Below are 22,161 nucleotides of genomic sequence, written 5' to 3'. Positions count from 1 at the left end.
GGGAAATAAGCAAAGTATAAAAACAGGATAGTAATTCTATCTGCAAGCAGTACACAGTGAAACCTCCACCCCCAGCCCCTGTAGCACACAAACACACACGTACATCTCTACCAAAATAAGTACAGCCTGATACAGAACTCAAATCTGATGATGGGCAGGATATATCATAACAGGCAGCTGCTGGACTGTAGTATGGAAGAAGCCCAAGAAGATGCTACTGGTGATGAAGAGACTCAAATGAATCTTCAAAAGTGACCAGTCTTTTAGGGTCACTGACAATAAATAGCATATTCACAGCTGTGAAGTTTCAATTCTTGTTTACATGAAAACAGTGGAAATTGTGCTATTTCATTATTTGAGGCATGAGGTCTTCTCCCCCATGCATCTGGAAATACATGGCTATGTGAAATGCTATGTGAAAAGTCTTTTGTTTTTTAACTTATATATATATTTTTTAACATATATTTTGTTATTGTCTTTCACTCAGGTAAATGTGTAAGCCCTTTTAAACACACAGGAACATCTGAAAACTTGACTTTGAAAAGCCTAAGGAAAAAGATTTTTTTTCTTAATTTCAAAACAGAGTCTATGATTTTTAAGCTAGTCTTGGCATTTTGCAGAAAAACAGGGCCATCAATGCACTATATATTTAAGTCCATGTACAGACAATATGCTCTGTACCCCATTGTTTCTTTGAGGCAAAGATTAGAAAACAGTATTAGAAATTGGACAAAAAAAATGTCACTCAAACTTGTCCAAGAACTACTTTTAAGGAAAACTCCACTGACCTTTACCTGCAGAATTTTCCCTACAGCATTACACCCATCCTTTAGCATGTCCTCAAGCTGCTTTTGCCTTTCAGTGGCAATAAGTACTTTCATACATTTCCCTTAATGTAGTGTGACTCCCCTTACTGCATCATCAATTCTGCCTAATAAAATGGCACCTCAATTAACAGAGGTTAGAAACTGGCTTACAAATGTCTGGCTTTATTTCAGCTTTTCACAACAGGCTTTGTGCACCTGAGGAAAGCCACTGGGATGAGCTCCCTGTCAATCTCAGCCCAGTAGCAAAGCTATCAAACAAGGCAGCATCTAGGTGGGTGAGACTCCTCAAAGCATGGGCAGACAGCAAGTTTCCATGGATTTCACTGTGGCTTTTTGACATTGTGTCACTTCACAGAATAAAGAGAAAGGGCTGAGCAGATTAATGAAGGACAGGTGCTGATAACCTGTACTTTGCAGCAGTGAAGCTTACTCCATGACTTCACTTAATTTCAGCTGAGTACAGGTATTACTGACAGCATTTTTTTTAAATCCCCTCTGAGAACATACCCTGATGAGATAATGGATTGTAATTTCACAGGATAAGATCAAGTAACCACATTATTGGAAGCTGATCAGCCACTAAGTAAGGATAATGAAAAGAAATACAGTAAGGCAAAGCCATTTTTCACAAATGGCAGCAGTACAGAACTGGCAAATCCATGTTCTTACAGTGGAGATTAGGTGCATCTTTCATTTGGGTGAAGTTATTACATGCAATATGAAGCTGGAGTCACTTAAAGTAGTTTCAGGAAAAAAATGTTGTTCAAATATGCGTTTTTCAGTGACACTGAAGCAGTCAAAAACATTTACTCATTTGGATGAAAAGATTTTGAGGTTCAGAACAATCTGGTCTCTTTAATAATTTCTGACCAGTAGGAGGGAAGAACAGCCTTGATTAGAACACCTACAGATTCCTAAAGAAGCTATTTTGACGTTAACATATTCAAAAGCTCTTGTTTGCTAATGTAGAATGTATAAAATCCTGAAAGCTCAGTAACTGCCACAAAATATAATCACGGTCTTTCTGACAGTTCTATCCAGAGATACATTTAAAAGTTTATAATGACAAAAAGAAACCTAACTCAAATTTACAATCCTTCTTTATTGTCTGATGTTCTTGGGGTGATTGGTCTTTCATTGCTTTTGAAATGCTGCGTGGTATTTCTTCTCATACAAGAAGCCAAACTGTTCTCAGTCTTTTTCATTTCAGGGCTTCATTAATTAGGTTTCTGAAACATCTGTCAGCATAACCTCCTTCTTTCACAAACTTTCAAGTTTCCAGAAAAGTTCCCATTTATTATGACATTTTTAATACTCAGTCTCAGTCCCTGAGCTAATTTATCAGTCTTTTTTTACAATCATTTTGTGACTAAAAAATATTCTTGTGACACTTTTCTTTCAAAGCTGAATAATTTTGAGAAACAGTAGAATTACTGGAAACTGGAATTAGACAAGTAAACAAAAAAGGACTTTATTTATTTCATTAGAGCTGTTGTTCAGTGCTAGGTTTTTTCAAACTTTAAATGTTTGAAAAATGTTTCTATGAAGCAAAATCTGGGGGGGGTGGGAAAAGTAAGCATGCTCCTCAGAATGAAATGTGATTTTTTTTTCTTTCTCTTGTTAAGGCTCTTCTGCTCCCAGACTACTACCATTCCCAGGAACAACCCTGATAAAAAAGTGACCCTGCCCCAATTTGAGTATTGTGCTAGTGCCTTCTAGTTTGACCCTTATTTCTGACAAGCCTGCATCAGAACCACACTCTCCTCACCAGTGCAGGAAACCTATCCTATTTAAGGCACTGCAAGAAACCCATTCCTTATTTACACTTCACAAGCAGAAAGAAGCCTCACCTGTGGACAGATCACTTTTCTGCTGGGGTGTGGTCCAGCACGGGAAGTAGTGCTGAGCCAGGCACTTCTGCTGGCAGCAGGCTGAGGTGAAAATGTCGCTGACTTACTGCCACAAACTGAGTAGGGTCATGTGCTCAGGATTACCACCTCATCAAACCTGCCATCCTCACAGCACCTGGAGACACCACATGCCCTGAAATAAAATCTGCCTTTCACCAGGAAACCCAGGGGATGCTAACAGAACCACAGAAAGTGGTGGCTCCATGGGGAGCCCAGTAGCACAACCACGTGTGTCATGCTGACCCATGAGAGTCGGCTCTCTCATGAGCCATGTTTGCTCGTGCCTAAACATCATAGCTGCCCCCAGACTTAATGAACCTCAGCACAACATCAGGGCATCCTCCCATGCACGAGAGGATGGAGCCCATGGGAGTCAAGGCCTCCCCTCTCTTCCATTGTTGACTACCAGAAAAAAATACAGACACAAACAAGAGTGCATTTCATCTCTGTAACAGTATTATACCACACAGCAACCTGGAACAAGTTGAAAAGAACAGGATGTTAAGCTTGAGCTCCAAGGAAAATGGTACTGTTTGCTCAAAGCCTCTGTGGCTTCATGTGAATCACCTGCACTCCAATGAATAAAACATTTTCCACCTGGCACTTTTTTGCTGGCATAACCAGTTTATCCATGCTTTATTTTATCACACCAATGTCGGCACAGAAGCATTTTAATGTAAAAAATGCTCTTCTGTCCAGCCCAGCTGGCAAGGAAGAATGCACTAAGTTGTGTGAGGTTTGAATGCACAGGTTTCCCTTGTCCTGTAGCAAGTCAAAAGCAGAGAAGCTTGATGCAGCTTATATTAGTTAGCATGTGACAATTCAGTGATAAGGAGTTTGGCTTCAGAGGCAAGCAAAGCCAAAGCAAAAGATTGCCATGATGGACTTTAAAACCTTGACAGAACCAGTATGTGAGCTTGGGCTGCCAACAGGCAGCACTTGTTGCTTGGCACATGAGGACAGCAGCTCGTCACTCAACACTCTGGAGTCTGAGCTCCAGTTGACCAGCTCTCAGTCAGGAATGACTGCAACCAGCCTGCCAGCAGTGGCAAGACAACTACCACGTGCTTACACCCAGCTGTCAAAATTATCTTTGCTTTAAAAAAAAAAAAAAAAAAAGCTGATGCTGTTCCTAGGCTGACAACTGTCTCTGTAAGGCATTCCTTTCCTGCAATTTCCATAGCCATCTCAGGGGCAAGGTCATAGAGATAGATGTGACAAGGAGAGCCCTGACATTTAACAGTCTGGGAAGCAACACTGGAGGATTATAGGTAAGATATCAACATGCTTCACCACGAGATGAGCTCCTCTAGCAGAAAGCTAGAGGAACTCAGTTCCCCAAACAGCTTCAAAAATGCTGTAAAATACAGCCCCTGGTTAGAAACAATGTCCCCTCTCTATATCCAGCTGTAGGAAGTGTTCTAAAAGGCTGAAGGTGCAGTTCATATACAAAGGGTAAAATTAAAGAAGATTCAGTTTCACATCTGCAGTTTTCCAGGGCTAGAAATAAAATGGTGGGAAGGGAATATCCACAGCTGCCTAGTGGGACTTGATGTAGTTATTTTAAGTATGACAGTCTGATGAGATACATAAATTCTTTTTTGTTTGTTGTTTTTTTTTTGTTGTTTTTTTATATTAATAAGAAACATGGCTTGCCTGTGCTACCTTCCAGCAGGAGGCTGGAGTATGTCTGCATTTGAAAGGCCAGGGAGGTTGACCAGGGTCACACGCTATGCGTGTGTGACAGCCCCACTGTGCCTTCACAGTGTCCCTCGTCCTTCTCTGCAGAGCTGCAGACAACTGTGGCCATCACTGCCACACAAAAAACACTGCTCCAGCTGCTTTCTGATGCAACTTTCCCCTGAGACCAGACCACATACAACCAGCAGAGGTGCTGTACCTGAGTCCATCTAGTTTCAAGGCTTTTGTGCTGGATCTCTTGGTGGCGTGTCAGCCCCAGAACAATTGACTGTGCCTGCAAGTTTCTTTTCAGATAAGGAACTTGCTTTGCTGTTGCTGCTCTTCATACAGAGGATCTGGGGGTGTCATTAAAACAAAGCTGATTTTGCATGCAAAAGCAGAACAGCCAAGAACAGACAAGGAAATAAACTTTTAAAAAGACTTGATCGCTGTCTTTGTAGGTTTAGGTATTAAAGTCTCAGATTTCTAATTGAACATTTGAATTCACAGTATTTAGAGCAAAGCTCACTGACCACTGGTGTCAACTTGTAAGCAAGCTAAGCACAGAACACTACCTACCTAGAGAAAACCAATTCCACCTCAAAATATTTCTTTCACAGCACTCCCTTAGCAGACTAATACCCATTTAAACTTAGTTACTTGGTTCTTCATCAAGAAGAAAATACAGCTTTGATGAACAGGGCCAAAAAAAATTAATTTTTCTTGATGTTACTCCCAGAAAACATTTTTTTCAGCTAGCTGTAGCTCTCAAAGGTGAAAAAGACTGTCAGAACAGGAACATAGCAGCCTTCTATCTTTCTTTTGCACAGCTTACCACAAGGCAAGGATAAAATAATTTTGTACTTGTTCTGCTTTTATCATTTTTATTATAACTACCACAGCACACCATTTTAAAACACTCCTAAACAGAGAGGGGTTTTCAAGAACACCAGAGGCCCCAGGAATGCTACAACAAAGCCCAGCAGGTGCCCTCTTGTAGGTGATGCACAGGCTGGAGTCATTGCCATTGGCACACTCGGACTGGGAGACAGCCTGAGCTCCTCAGGCCCACACCTCGAGTTAGCACTGCTGAGATGCTGATAAAGAAATAGTCAGACATCTTCACTGGCAAAATCCTTAAAGGTTGTTTTTTAATAATGTTCTGTGGGTTGCTAAAGGGCAAGTTCTGAGCCAAAAGTTAATGGTTTCCTACTTGATGCCCTTTGGACTTGGAGAGATAAGCGTTCCAGAATCAGTAGTTTCTCTCATGAATATACTTTTCCAGCTCTCTCTTGCAAAATGCAACTCAGAAAGGCAAAATATTCAGCAGCAGCAGCATGTGCCTCATTTTCAATAGCTCTGTCAGCTTTGTCTCAGAGAAGCTGAAGCAGTGTTTCCATCTCTCCCTCCTGAAATCCAACAACTGATGTAAACAATACAGGACAATATAAAAGTGCCAGTGAAGCATCTGTAACTACTTAAAAATGACAGAACAAGCAGAAAGTCATTAGTAAGACTACTGAAACCCACAAATTAAATTATATATTTCTCCCCTGAGGAAAATGGGAGGTTGAGCATCACAAACTATTCCAGAGGAAAAGACCATCTGGGCAGAATTTTGAAAATCACAGCAAGTGCATTAGCATGGACTGGGCATTTAGCCAGAGGGAATTTACCAAAAACCGAAGGCCTTAGGGGGCTCAGTGGACTGGGACCTCTAAGCTGAGCTCTGAAACAACACAAACTGAGATTAAACTCTTTGCAGCAAACAGAAAAGATTTGGTTTTGCTTGAATAATACCAAAATGTTTGTGTCCTTGATTAAAAGTAACTGAATGAAGCACTTAAAAAATGAAATATTGTGAAACCTAAAAGAGATACTAACATTTTATGGGATAAAAGGTTTAAAGAGTTTTCAGTTTAGTTATCTCATCCAGAAGATTTTGGCCTACAAATTCATAAACTACAGCTATTCACACCATCCAGCAAAAGAAACTGTGTTTTATACCTTTCCTACATACACAGTGAACAGAACATAAATCAAAGCACCTGAATCAGGTCTGAGAAAAAAATCCTTTCCTTTTCCATGGAATTGCACACCTAAGGTCAGGCTCCTTGAACATCTTTGTAGATGCTCACCACCAGAAACTCAAAAGGAATGGAAGCTCTGTTTTCTGCTCTGCTTTGGTCACTGCATGGCTGAAATCCCAGGACTAGCAGACATCTCAGAAGAGGTAGGCAAGGATCCCACCAAGCTGTACAGAATCAGAAACTGCACCTTAGACTTCAGCTACAAAAAGCCTTCCTGTAGCTCAGGACTCCTGTTGGACTTAAGTTACTACCCCATTCTCAGAGTAGTGCACGTGAACACCTGCTACCAGAGAAGGAAGGACAAGGCCACCATTCCAACATCAACATTTCAGACAAGCTTTTTATTATGGAAACATCTGCACAAATCTGTTAGCCCCAGCTCGTTTATTGACACTCCTTTGGGAGTAGCCAAGATCAAGATCTGGGCTTTCCCCACACACAGTCCAATTAACAGCAGATACAAATATAAAATCACAGCCTACTTTGAGAACTGATTTTTAAAGATGGATATTTATAATTTTTCTTCAGAGTAAATGGCTAGGTTAAGTTTCATTCATGTTTATTAAGGTCCATGAAAGTTCCTGTATGAGAGACAAACACAATTATCTTTACTATGGGAATAAATGTATAATGAAATCCTGGCTTTCCCTTGTTAAAATAATGTACTTCACAATAAGCATAGATTTTGGCAAAGCAATGTTCCCCTGCCACACAGCACATGTTTAATGAAGTTACTCCTCAGCTGTTACTGAGCTGAGCCAAAATGAGATAAGCTGAGTTCGTAAGCACTCCTAGTCTATTAAAATGGAAACCTCCACTGAAGAAAAATGCTTTACAGTTTCAATCTAAAAACTATGTCACTTATTGAAAAGACAATCATTCTATTTTCTCTCAAAGTAATTAGACCAGAAAGTAAGCACAGAAGGGAATTAAGTATTTGTGGTCAGATTTACCATCAGGATCACTCAGACCAGCTGTATTCATACAACCTCATATCTTTCCATTTGCCTTCTCACATCCTGGCCAGCAGCAGCTCTGGCACAGGTATACTGAAACAATGCCAATGGCACTTGAATGCCCAGCAATTAATACGCAAGGTTCTAATTTACATACTTTAAACATTCTAGGAAGGTAATGAAAAGCCATTTTCTTAACAAAACAAACTATTTTCTCTGGTCTGAACAAATTATCCCATTATTACACAGCCCACATGAACACAGATGGGAAGATTTTTTGGTTTCATAAAAAAACCTGGGACTTTTTTGCCTGGAAAACCATGTCACTGGAACAGTATGAGCTGCAAAGTGGCACTTTAATAGTCAATAAAAACAGAAAAAATACACTGCTTGCTACCTCACAGCTAACAGGTTTTCAAATTATGGAATTCATCTGTCACACTCCACTTAGCATATCTATATCACTTCACCAAGTAATGCCATAGTTATTTTAATAGTAAATAGGTAAATGAATAGTGTAAAGAGTGATAGAATGGGGAGGAAAAAGAGACCAGAGAATTAAGTTAAGACTTTTTTATTTTTCTCTGACACTGTAGAGTGAAGATTCTTCTTTGGCTCACTTTAAAAGGGGAGCAATGTAAAAAAATAGAGAAAGAGACATATTTAACAAGGTAATTTAATACAGGAGAAATCTTCAAGCTTGTTTCAGGGGCACATCTCTAGTGATGCTTGCAAGGTGCTTCCCAAGGGTAAGCAGAACCTACTGTATACATTTACATAAAACAAACTGTGGTCCAAACTTAAGAGTGGCTTGAGACTCATCCCTAAAAATTCAAAGCCTTCATCTTTTCAGTCTTGGCTGGTCTGGAAAGTAGTTCTCAAGGTTCTTTAGCAGGCTGGCTGTGCCACTGTGCCCATAGTGACTCCTGAGTGGGCAACAAGCACAGGTCTGCTCCACCACAGGGACTGGGGACCTGTGGAAATGTGAGCTGCCTTCACCCCAGCTCACACTTGTTAGCACAGCTGAAGCTGTCAGGAGATTTTTAGTAGCCACTGAGTTTTGCTCCAACCAGTTGTTTCCCTCAGTTCCTCTGGCTCCAGCATGAGCTTGGACTTGAGAGGTGGCACAAAACACAACTGCATCCTGGAAGCTCAGGGCTGTAACATTTCATGTTTTGTTTTTAAGCTGCCTTCAGTGGCTCCTTTGCAGAGCAGGGAGACTGGGGGGGTGTAAGGGGAACAAAGAAAGAAGAGCTTTTGCACACAGGGCATGTTTTCTAATGCAAAGCCCCAGCAAATGCAGCCCACCCATAAAATCTGCCCCTTTATAAATTGCTGATGCACACATACTGCCACATTTATTAACCACCCCACCAGAAAAGAACACTGTCTTTTCTTTTTCTTTCTTCCAGTCTTCCCATTCCTTTTCATAAAACATAGTGTACCAATTGCACAAGAGATTATCTGAATTTTGCAGAGATCTTCTGTTCATTATTTACTAGAGGACGATAGCGTACATTCAGGGAATATAAAAATGTTTTATTCACTATCTTCAGCTGACTCTTATTTTTCTTCAACCCCAGTAATAGCATTAATGCATTTGTACACATCCTCAACGTAGCATGTCACATTCCACCTGCAGATATATCTTTTTGTCTTTGAAATATCTATGAACTGCATTAAACAACCACTGTAAGCCATCTTCTGTTGATAACTTTATCATTTTACTGCCCTGAATTATTCATACAAAGCCAACACCAAATCGCTATATTATTACAGGAAAGCAATTAAGGTATGGAATGTACTGTTTCAGGAAAATGGAAATCCCTCTATTCTGTTGCACAGAGCAGATTGTTCCCACCTTTTACTTAGGTCAGTGTCAGAAAACATCAGAAGTCTGCAGAGCTATTTGGGTGTACATGTGTGGGAGGGGATGGCTGTTTAGTAGTGTTACCAGCTGCAAAGAGGAATAAAGACAGGTTTCTTAGCCCCAGTGCCTGGCTCCAACAGAGCACTTGTCATCAACACACATATAAAGAAGTTGAGTGCAATTTTTCCCCTGGCCACAGCTGGTGAAATAGAGGCATGGCAGAGCCTGCCTCAGGTTATACTCACAGCTCCTGCCTGCTGCAAGGCACCTACTACAGCTCCCAAATGCTGGCTCAGCACACAAATTGGTCTGCCACACAACCACACCAGCAAACAAAAACCCAACCTCATCTCAGTGGCTGGAAGTGGCTGATTTTAAAAATGCAGCAACTGGCTTCAGGTGCCTTAACACCTGTGATTGCTTTCATGTACCTGTGAAAGCCATTGATCCTTTAACACCAGCCTGGAAATTAAAGTCTACACTGTGACTTACTTCATGGAAGACTCAGTCCATCTGAGCACCAATCCACTATCTGTTTGAAACCTGATTTAGTAAAGACATACTTATTTCCTTCACAGGACACTCCTTATATGAGATAAGACTCTCCAATAATTGTTGGCTTTTTTTGTCCTGTTAACTCCTGGAACACTGAAGTAAGTAATCTAAAATACATATCAAATTCATGGATGTAGTTGATTTAATGAAACCAACTGGGAAATTTGTATAGACCATCAGTATAGTTTTTGTGTTTAGACCAGATTTAATGCAAACATGCCAGAACAGAAAACAGGAGCTGTCCCCACACAATCTTCCAGAGCTGCCATTATGTCCTGGAACAGCTAGCTTGTGATAAAAATGTATCCTGGATGGTACTGACAGAAAAGGGAAACATGACACAATGAGACATATCCCCAAAGCTCCCTGTTCATCATGACAAGCTTTTGCTATGAGAAAGTATAAAGACCATTAGACATACAAACATATATATGCACACATATATGAATATATAAATAAATAAATAAATAAATATAAATATATATGGAGGGCTTTTACTAGTCCCTGTAATGAGTTATTCTTTTCTAGGGAGCACCAAAGAAGTCAATGAAACATTTTCTTGCTCTACAGAGACTTACTTGGGACAATAATTGTGAAATACAAAAAGAAAAAAAATTAAGTAAAAATAAGAGCAGGGCTCAAATACAGAGAGAAAAAAAGAAAATAAAGAAGTCACTCTTCTGTGAACAGCTGATTTGGTTAAAAAAACAATAAAGAAATTTTTCCTGCTTTGCTGCTATCCCCCACATCAGCAACTGTGCCTTCTCACAGGGACCACAAAACAAACTGGGACTGCACAGTCAAGTAAAAATACCAAAACATGCAGCTGTTACATGTGGGAAGTGAAGTTAAGCCTTTTCCCTCTGCCCAGTGTTGTGCAGCATACAGATGAAACCACAGCCCCATGTGAATAGCAAAATGGCAAGGCTGCGCCTCTGTCCAGCACATCCTTGAGGTCTACAAGACATCTCCAGCCTCTCTGGAAATCCTGCCCACTCAGCAGAGTAAAGTATTAGCCAGAGAGGAAACATCCCTGTAAGCAACAATTAGGAAAGAAAAATAAACCCTCCTGCCTTTAGGTAGCTCTGTTCTCCTGCTAACATGTCCTTTCTTATCAACTGGAAACAGTCCTCATGGATGTACAGTGCAGAAAAATCACCTCTAGGTTTGCAAGAAAGCACTTTGGGGCTGATGGAAAGAAAAAAAAAACCTCTCTGTCAAGTCACTTTCTCTGTCATTTGCACAATGAGACAATGGTCGAATAGGCACTATTTGCTTATTCGCACTCAGCAACCCAGGGCATAAAACAAACCAGGGAGCTGGCAGGTTAGCCGAACATAACATGTTGTGTAATTTATTATACATAGCTCCCTAATGAGCTGTGAAATAAATTCAGATGTGGCCATTTTAGCAAATTTACTATAATCTCTGACTCTCAAATACCTGAGCTACTGATTCACAGTTTGTTCAGAAATGGAAATGTCACTCCCCTAGCCTGTTGCTACTGGTTTGAATATAAGGGGAGCAGCAACAATTCTGTATCTCTTCTTTACATCACAGAGGTGGCTGAATGCTCCAAGCAAGCCCGAGTTTTTCTCCTCCCTGGAACTGCACAGTCTCTTTGCACCACCCTCACAGCAGGAATGACATTTTCTAAGAATTTTGAGATGTTCAGAAAACATCTTAATCTGAGAATTTGGGCAAGGACTATCCTGGCTACTCTTCCACATAGTTATCATCGCTTTTCTCCATTTAGCTATAAAACAAGCTCTTTATTAAGCATACCTTGGTATGAGATTTCGGGTTAGAGTTATTTCTTGGTTTGGGTTATGGGTTTTGCTTTTTCAAAGGAGAGAGGAGCAGATACACATTAAAGGTAGGAAAAAAATATAGTGGGTTTGTATGACCTTCAAACATACATGATGGCATGCAAAAGGTAAGATGCACATATTTGAGCCCAAGGCTGCAAGCAGCTATAAATTTACCACACTATAAATTTCTCAACCTTCAAGACACTTGTATTCTGTCACATCCAGTTTTAAGTCTCAGGCAAAGGTGATTTTCAGACTATTATATTTCATTAGCAAGAAGCTTTCTGGATACTCATTTACAATTTTCCCTTCCTTAATTAAGTCCAACTACTTCGAGTTACACCTTTGTGTGCTTCATTAAATCATTTAATTTCCTCCTTGGTATTTAATAGCCTTCAGTTATTTGCAGACCGCTGGGCCCTGTTCTCACCCTTTAGGTTGGCTAGTGGCCAAAACTAAACTAGCCAGCTCAGATCCTCAGCTGGCATAAATCACTTCAGAACTTTTAATCTTTCCCATACTATACAAGTTGCTCATTCCAAGTCAACGATCTGCTCATCAATTTTTTCTCTTTCAGCTCTGACCTCTCCCTACTGATAACACAATGCCCAGACTCAGCACAACGTTCAAGAAATGAGTGCACCAGGGTTCTTGTGTGAAGGCAACCCAGATTGCCACTGGCTTTTTCTATGCAGGTTGCAAGCCAATGTCTAATTCTGGTCTGCTATCCAGACAGTAGACTCTGTCTTTTTCAATATTTTCTTTCCATGCTGCATTCATGTGGATGGTTCTGATAAAAATCATTGGGAAAAATACAATTTAATAAAGCTCATCTCATTTCCACATATAATTTTGTGGGTTTTCCACACTCCAATGCTTTTTTCTGTCTTTTTGAATCACAGACTCTCAGGTCTGTTTATCTCAGTAAAACGTAAGCCCCAAACAAATCTCCTTGGTGTGTGCACCATTTAAGTGTTTGGGATTTGCCACCTCTGAAATGCAATGGCATAACCTACTCAAACCTGCTTACCAGAAGAGATGTAGGGAGCACCTGTGATGCTTACAGATGGCTACAGTGCAGACGTGAAGGAACAAAGCTAAAGTCCTCCAGTCTGAATTATTATCTAGTAGTGCTAGAGCTGCTGTGCAAACAGAAAACTAGTCCTTGGCTATGCTGCTTGGAGCACATGTCATGCAAAGAATTGCAGGCCTGCCTGGGAGTAATTTTGCTGCTTGCTACTGAAGGAACTATGCCTGCTGCATAGTGCTGTCACGAGGTGCAGAACTGATCTCTCTTATTTGATGTATTGTCCTCAGTAATTTCCCAGTGACTTCAGCTGAATAGCTGACAGAAGGAAATAGCTTCAGGCTTCTGTGTCTCTGAGGACTTCCCTCACAGCCCAAGGCAGATGTTGCTGTTTCTGCTGCTCCAGGGACTGTGCTTCTGAGCTCTGCTTCTAAGCATAAATGCAGTCCCAGAGTCCAGAGTGCTCAGAGGTCATTCTGAGCCACGCAGCTCCTCAGAAACCACCCCGCTAGCAAACAGGCTGCGGATGTGAAGCATGACAAATGGCGTGCTGTGAACAGCGATGGCTCCTCACCACAAAGATGGCACGCTCACAGTGCTGATAGAAGACATGAAAGGCATTTGACACCCAGCTTTTCAATTGCCTAAGTAGAGTGATTATTTTCCTCCAGAAAGAAAATAATCATGACTGGGGTATTGCAAAATAGTGTGCGCTGAACACAAATGCCGGGAAATAGTTTTCGACAGAACTGACACAGCTGAGCTAGTGTTTAGCAAACAGGTCAGTAGCTGGGGCTATCCCAGAGGGCCCCAAATGTCAACATGGCCAAGTAATTTCTGTGTGAGATGAAGGGAATTACATCCTACTCATTCTTTCAGAATAGCAACATAAGGGACAGTGGCGTGACTGCCAGCTTCTGGAAAGATGACTGTAGTTGCTTCTTGCCCTTCCACCCTAAAATGGAGCACCTTTTGCATCCCATAAGGCATAAACATCTATCCCACAGAGCAGCAACAGGATGGTGAGCTGAGAATTACCTGAGAGTGCAGGTTAACAAAATAAAAACTGTTTTCTAAAACACACTGGAAATAACACTAGCAAAAAAAAAAAAAAAAAAAAACCAAAAAAACCATCAACAACAACAACAAAAAAACAGGCTTCATGCTCACCAAAGAGCAGTCAGGGAATCAGATGTTTGGATTTGCTAATTAGACAATTCCTTGCTATGTCTTACTAAATAATCACAATTAATCATGACTGCTTTAGAAAATCCTGTTCTTTACCTTCAGGTACATCAGGCTGAACACTGTCAACTTCTCAAAGCAGACTGATTAACAGGTTAGAAACTGCAGACTATGAGAAAGCTGTTTCCAACACATTCATTCTCGAGACCAGAACTGGCCACATTATTTAAAGCTGCTCTGGGGCTGCTCTAAGCTGCGCCACACGTACAGGATCTTAACACGACAGTACCAGTGCAGGAAACCAGCAGTACCCAGACAGATAGGCTCTGTACCTTCCTTCCATATGGGCTGCATATTTTTTCTTTCAATATTAGATGCTACTAGTATTGTAATGAGTGCTGATAGTTGTCTCATCAGTGATCTCACAGGTCAATTCTGCTCTCAGCCACTAAATGCTTGGCCCTGATCTATGCCAAATGTGGGTACAGCCACAGTGATCCAGAAATTAATGCTGTTATTAACTCTTGACAGGAACATCTCCCATTCCCACATAAAGACCATTTTTCACCAGCTGTGACATATCCTAGAGCTTTGGGATGTCTTTCTAACCCAAGGAAAATCCACACAGAAGCTGTAATTTTAATTCAGGTCCTTTGAGTAGCATAAAGTAAGCTGTATGTAGCAGAGTACAGCCAAATTTCAGTATACATGAAAGATTTTTGATATAAGAAGATAAGAGAGAAGTCAATACAGGAAAAAGTTGAAATCTGTGTAGTTTACCCAGCAAGTTATAGGAAGAGAAAGTGGCAAGGCTGAAAAGACAAAACTAGACCTGAGTCAAGAGTCAAGCTCCCATCAGGAGTTCTGACATGCTAGTACACTGCAAATTATCCTGGACATTAAAAGCCACAATTTGAAACTAGACAATTTTTAAGCTAATGAAATACAGGAAAAACAAAGTCTGTTTTCTGATAAAGAGGTCTTTCTTCCTAGGAGGGTATCTTTCCTTTGTTTTCCATCACTTAAACCCTTTTAATTCTGCTACTGACAAAGCCAAGTCCCATTATGGCACAGACTACTTTTCTCCAAAATTATCCTGTTCTGTAAATCAGATCTGCAGAGACATTAAACACAAACCTTGTAAGTTTTGAGATTTTCTAGACTTCCTGGAAAAATTTACCTCTCACACTAACCTCTCAGTTATGCAAAATCACACTGATCCCAAATTCTAGTGCTGATTTCTTCCCAGTGTATCTAAGTGTTAGGATAGTGACAAGCTGTTTGCCTTCAATTTTAAAGCAGTTTTACCTCAAGACCTTATCTAATTTGGATGCAGCCACTTCAAAAAGAAGAAATGCAAGAGGGCATTTTCAAATGTCTCCTGCAATGCCTGCTTTAATTAAGCTATGTTGAATCAACTGCACTTTGAGCTTCCTCTGCCTTTGTTTGCTGGGTATGAATCATCTTCATCATTTCTGATTTCATTCTTTTGTTGATGGAAAAGATAGCAGGAAAGGATTTCTCAGGATTGATTAACTAAGCTCTCACCCCATTGCCCTTGGTAAGTTTAAAGAGAACTGGAGGTTATAATCATCTTTATCACTGAACGAGTCAGAGCCATGCAGATTTCCATCTTTCACTTTACCACGACTTTGCACTTAAAGGAGCACTTAGCTGTGCTAAAGCAACTATCCTCTCTCTCTCCAAGACAGTTCTGGATAGACCTGGACCACACGATGTTGTGGAGTCCCCTTTGGTGAGCATGGCTTTGTAAAAGTGCTTATTGTGGTGTAGAGTAGCTGAGGTTCATTATATGGGGGTTGAAATCGGTGCTTCATCCTGCATGACTTTGGGCTCTTCAGGTTGGATTACAGGGAGAGAAAAATAATCCTGTAGCCATAATGGCAGATATTTTTTGTCAGCAGCAGAATTAAAACAGTTTAAGTGATGGAAAACAAAAGAAAGATCCCCCCTAGGAAGGAAGATTTCTCATACAGAAAATATATTTCACTGTGTTCTTTTGTTGAGCTTGCCTTAGTGATACTAAAGAGATGGCCTGATGGATCTGATGGAGCATTGATTCCATCTCCTGGTTGCCAACTGGAAGTCTGAATTGGAATAAGATTTTATTGCCACAGTAAAGCATTGTAAGTCTCCTTCTTCTAAGCAGTAAAGCAGAACAGAAAGGAATTACAAAGAATAAACAGACAAACTGGATTTTTTTCCCAGAGTTTAAAGGTGAAGTTGTACAAATATCAGAAACTAATTAAGCTGACTGTGTGATATTTAGTTATCTTAGATCCTGGGAGAAAAAAATTGATTTCTGTTGCACTGAATTAAATTACATTTTCACACTGATTGACACAAGCTGACTTTGCTTCTACTTGTTTTACATTATCTGACTTTATTTCTTGAAACTGGGCTGCTGACCTTCTGCAGTGATGCTATTTTAGCACTGTATTGATGAACAAACACTTTGTCTACGGGTAGCATTGGTCTGAAAGGCCTTATATACAACTTACCTAACTTGTTCAACTAAGTGCAGGTTTGAAAAGGACATTATTTTTCCTAAGTGAAACAGTATTTTTAACCTGCACAAGTATGCTGTGCTGCTACCAGCTTCCACATGCAGAACCTTTCATGTGAGAGTGTAAATGCAAGTAACAAAAGCTTTTTTCCTCCCTGAACTACAATCCGCTTTTATAACAAAGTCAGTGCCTGGAAACCAAGCACTGTCACATGTTTGAGCTGCATGGCCCTTGCACCTGTCCCAGCTGATACCAAACACCCATCTTCTGGAAGATGAGCCTCAATCCCCCAGCTGGTCTCACGTCGGGTGCAGGAAGGATGCTGAGCTGCATGATGGCCCTTGACCAGCAGTGGGGCATGTGTGCAGTGTCAGGGAGGGACAATACCTGCTTTAGCCCACTGACTGGCCTGCTCTTTCCATGACATCTTCCACTGTAGGCTGGTTCAAGCATGAATTAAACTGCTGTACAGATATAGGTACAACATGCTCAAATTATGAAGCTCATCTGACAAGACCTCCAAATTCAAGGATGTGACATCTGCTGCTTGGCAGTGATGCCACAGTGCAAGTATTTGATCTCTCATTGACAGGGCAGCTGGTGTTCTCATCCTCTGAATGCTGACTGTACCAGCAGTCCACATCACTCCTACAACACAAAGGGAGAGGATGCTTGTACCTGTGGATTAACAGGGAAAGGCAAGGAGGATGTGGTACACTGCTCTGAAGTGTACCAAGAAGATGATCCCAAATAAGTGGAAAAAAAAGCACTAAAACATTTTTGGATGATACTAAACCTGCTTTCTTACTGTGAGAGAATTTATTATTTGCTTGGGTGTGGGGGAAAATAAGAAGGTTAATCTGAAAATGCTGTGTTGCTATTTTGATGCACTTGGCAATGGATGATCTTCCTTTGATCTTGTAAAACAATTTTGAGAATCCTCTTGATTCCTATGGAAAGCAGGAAGACCTGGAACTGTCCAAGGATTCCAGTTCAAACAATTTTTTGAATGCCTGACTCCTTCCACTCATTCATGCTTCTCATGGATTCCTGATGATATCTGTAATGGAAATTGCATGTGACATGTCTTTCACACTCATGGGCTTATCAAGGTAAAGCTGACAAGTTATCTTTTCTCAGCCTCTGACTCTACATGACAACCTGTAGTAAGCCTTGGCAACTTCCAGACAGATGACTACTTCTGTTTTGCACAAGACCAGAGATGTTTGTTGCAGCGATAAAGCGCGTGTCGCTGAGTGCTGGGGTTAAGTGCTGCTCAAAATACACCAAAAGCGATGGGGAACTGGCACAAGAAATGATGAGAGGGAGAAAAGGAACTTCACAGACCTGAGGACTCTGAAAAACTTGGAAACTTGGTCACTTTACTGGGAGAACAGCTCAAATTGAAGTCAGTGGTCCAGCTTTGGATGATAGACAAAGATGAACTCCCACAGATTTCTTAGGATACAGCCATGTGCTCTGTCTACCTGCTTCCCAATTTTTAGGTGGTTTTTCTAAGCACTGTGAATAATTTGGACACAGAAATCTGTGCTCAGAATCTCTGAGACAGCAAATCAAGAGTTACATTATGTAAAGGTTGCCTAAAACCTTCCTATGTATTTGGGTTATTGTTTCTAAGCACTGTGGAAAGAGATTAAAAGGCTTTATCAATTTGTGGGTGTTTATCTTTCATAAAAGCCTGCCCTTCCTATCCCATCTTTATCTCAAATAATGTTAAGGCACAGTTCCCCTTCCTTTATGAAGGCTGAAGTAGATGCTCTCTTAGAAACTATTTGAAGAAAATCTGGATTCAGAATATTATGACAAAGACTTCTTACTCATGTGCTTCATTCTTTCATTTTGGGTAGTTTACATCAAATGAGTGTAAAGATATTTCCTTTGTTACCAAAAATTACTCCAGTACCTCCTCGCACAGGAATGTACACAGACAAAAAGTCCTAATTTGTAAGACTAAAGTTTGTAAGACCCACTAGCAAATGTGAGATGTTTGCAGATAGTGTTGATAAAAAGTAAAAGTGCCAGGATAAGCAGAAAGGATAGAAATAAATGAAGTAGAAAGGACATTCTAACAATACCAAAATAGCCTTCAAAGATCAAGAGGTTGCAGCTGAGACAAATGAATAATGGTGGAAGCACAAGCTGCTGATGCAAAACCAGAAGAGAAATGATAGCTACAGTGGTGGCACTGGCCTTCCCCTAAATTCACCAGCTTACATGGCCTCTGTTAGAGCAGATTTAGCCTGCAATCTGTTGTTTTTATTCTCATGCCAACATTAGCTCTAGGGCAGAGGTGGACACTGACTTTTCAGATGGGGCATGGGGACAGTGGTCACAGAGCAAAGCCAGCAGTGTTTCTCCTGCCCTACACTACCCTGCAACCCACCAGGTGCTTGCTCTTATTCTGCTCAGCCCGTTTCAGAAGTAGTACTCAAGGACTAAATTTCCACTTAATTTAATTGAGAAAGGCTGTAGGGCTTTACTGCTATCATTGTTTAGCAGTTATTTTTCCTGAAGCTGCAATTATCACTGCCAATGCAATTCAGTGGGTAATGGAGGAAGTCAGGACAGTGTACGCTTCACAACCTCCCAGGTGCTACCTACCCATGACACTTATTTATGAGGGTCCCACTCTGCTCTCCGTTTTTTCAGGAAAAATAAAAGGCATGAACTCTCTCTGGTTTAAACATCCAGCTCATCTTTTACCCGTGCATTTGAAGGAGTAGGGAAGGAGTGCTGGGGGAGGAGGGGAAGAAAGTCACTAAGTTAAGGATAATTAGAGAACAAAGGCAAGAAGTTTGCCCTTGCTAATTTAGCCCTTGATGAGCTGATGAAGCATCAAAGTAAAAGCAGTTAAAGTCATGGCCAGGAAAGAATTGTAACCTACTGCATTGTGGACCTAATAAAGTAAGAAATGGTGGTGGGATTTAGGCTTTGGTAAATACAAGGGTCACTTGGCACTCATTAATTTGTACTGAGGTGCTTCCAGTTTCCCCCTTGAGATTCCCCTTCAGAACCTGGATCCCAGCCCTTGAACAGAAGGTGCTCCTATGACAGCCACTCTCTACATATTTCACCCCAGTCTCTGAAATTTTTTAACTTCAGGCTGCAGTCATTTACATTTTTCCATTAAGATTCTGCCCATAAATAATAAATAATAAATTCTGCTGATAAATGTTTCAATGCTTTCTTCATGAAGTCATAAAATCCAACAGACCAGCAAGTTGTTTTCTACCTGTGGTCTGTAGCCATCTGCAGCATTCACTGATGTATGTATAATCATGCAGAGAGAAGTGGCATATGTGACAACATTTAATACACATTACTAAACTCAGACCACTGGAGAATGTTACTTTGATATGAAGTTGAATCATAATTTTATTACTCAAAGGACATAAACTAATTTCCACCTACAGTTTAGCCAAACAGAAGGTATAGTTGTTTAGTTTCAATAGCAATTCATTATTTCTTTTGAACTGAAAGGACAAAAGAAAACCCTGAACCACCCATGAACACATGCAATGAGCAAACCTGCTACCAACCTTCTAGAAGAAAGAATAAAATATTGGGCAAGAAAATTTTTCCCCCTTGCAAGAAAAGGCTCAGCAGGACAAAGGCAAGTTTCTTACCAAACTTACTGAAATAATGAAAAAGTAATGAATTATCCAGGCAAACTTCTGGGATTAAAATTGCAAAATACAGGGCTTTCTTGATGTAATTATTTTGTATGCCCTGCTTATTCCTACTCAATACCACACTGTTAAATTTCTTTAATCAATTAAACAGGTACATTCATGATGCAGAACAAATTAAGTGGAACAACTTTGGACAGGATTTGCATGTGGATTTCTCTTGCCTTCAGCCTGCAGTGTGCTATGCAAGTGTGCCATCAAGTGGTACAGAGAGAAAGAGCTCGGCAAAGAACTGGTCCTCCACCTCAAAGACAGGAGACTGAGTGTCCCCTGAAATGCCACAATTTTATCCATAAATAACCAGGGACAAATATTCACGTGCCACCATAAAAAGAGATAGGAGAGAGCTGTATTGTTTGGGTTGCTGGGCACGTGGCTACAGGGGCAAATGTCTATGAATTCAAAAGCCTCTGAGGCTCTTGTGACAGGCTTGTACAAAAGCCTGACATTTCTTAAGTCTGCCGAGGGCCCTAATTACTGCCCAGTGAGGTGTATGTCCCACATCACCGAACAAAGCAGCCCTTGAATGACCCTTCTGAAGAACTGGTAAGCAGCATGGCTTGGCCAGAGAGATGATCCTGATTTCAATGCAGCTCAGTTGAGCCCAGAAGGGAAACTGTCAGTGCCATCTGGGACCTGCTGGTAGTGCCTGGCTGGTGAAAGACCTCTGCACCGATGTGGTGACGCCAGCAGATTCTCCATCCTCGTCCTTGCACTGCTTTCAGCCATGCTGGAGCTGATGAGTTTGGCTCTGACTGGGGTCAAGGATTAGGGATTAATTTAGGTACATAAATAAACATTTTTGGTGACTTCTGAGCATTCCATAATCCTTCCATCACCTCAGCATCTCAAACCTGAATGCCATGTAACTATGAAAAAATGTTTTACTGCTTTGTTTTGGGGAGTTTGTTTTACATCCAGGTAATTTGAGCACATACAAGAAAATAGCATACTTCAAGAGCTACCAAGGCACCTGTAACTCAGTAAAATCACTAGAAATTAACTGTCCCTAAATACCTTTACAAATATGATATTAGGTGATTCATCTCTGAGCATACAAGTACATAGTACAAACCCACAGTTTTCTTGGTGGGTGATGTGGTTTTCTAAGTGCAGTGGGTGGGAAGACCAAGAGCATCTTAAAGCAGATCTTTTATTTTTCAGACTAGCCTGGCTTTGTTTTTACCTCATATATATCTCTCACTTATGAATTGCCATTGCGCTTTCCATTCTGGTGGAGCTGAGCATCAAATATTACCCTATTTTTTCCCCCCAGTATCACCTGATGCCAATCACATCTCAACACTGCCTGCTTCCTTCAGTGAAAAAATTCGTGTTACAGTGCAACTCTGTAAGACAGTGTGTGGTTAGTGTTGAAGCAGACATCTGAAATAACACAATAGGAAAATGCCAGGGAACAAGAACAATATGAGCAATAACTGAAAGATTGGTTGGGGAGCATCAGTAACTTGTGATTAGCAACACAGAGATGTTTGAATTGGGAAGACAATTGATGATTTTCTAAAAGCAAATAAAAGAAACCTTTATAAATCAGCTTATTCTCACTGTGAAAAGTGCTAGGACACATCCAGATTTCCTCTTTTTCACTGATTGTGAAGACTTACACTCAGTACAGTTATTCATGGTCAGCTGAGCTGGGATATCTCTAGCTGTATTTCTGTTCTCACCCACAGCCCACCTTCCCTGGCAAAAACAGTCACAGGAGCATAAAGGAAGCCCTCAGTTACCCATTGAGGACTATCTGTCACACTGGCATGGTGAAATAGCCAGGTGGTCTATTCTCTTTGTTATCAATAAAACATATTGCACACTAGCAGACCTCCTATGCTACCAAGGAAGCATGAGGGAAAAGTTCCTCAGAAGACAATGGCAAAGAATGAAAGGTGATTTATTAGGAGACGTATGCCAAATTACCTGGGAAAGCCAGGAAAGCAGCACTCTGCTCACTAAAAACATATACACATCTGAAAATGCTCATTATTAAAACTGCA

The 22,161-nt window shown here is 40.7% G+C and overlaps 1 long non-coding RNA gene across 1 annotated transcript; it reads right to left on the bottom strand.

Annotated features, from left to right (window-relative positions):
- Positions 1–7,017: 7,017 nt before the first annotated feature.
- Positions 7,018–10,002, bottom strand: LOC137472492 (uncharacterized). The gene is made up of 2 exons (XR_010998210.1): positions 9,579–10,002; positions 7,018–8,683 (listed from the first exon to the last, which is right to left on the bottom strand). It is a non-coding gene; the product is annotated as an uncharacterized lncRNA (long non-coding RNA).
- Between the last annotated feature and the right edge of the window lie 12,159 nt (positions 10,003–22,161).

The sequence above is a fragment of the Anomalospiza imberbis genome, chromosome 4 (assembly GCF_031753505.1).
Source record: "Anomalospiza imberbis isolate Cuckoo-Finch-1a 21T00152 chromosome 4, ASM3175350v1, whole genome shotgun sequence".
Classification (NCBI taxonomy): domain Eukaryota; kingdom Metazoa; phylum Chordata; class Aves; order Passeriformes; family Viduidae; genus Anomalospiza; species Anomalospiza imberbis.
Note: the sequence above shows the minus strand (reverse complement) of the source record. Positions and strands in the feature narration are given on the sequence as shown.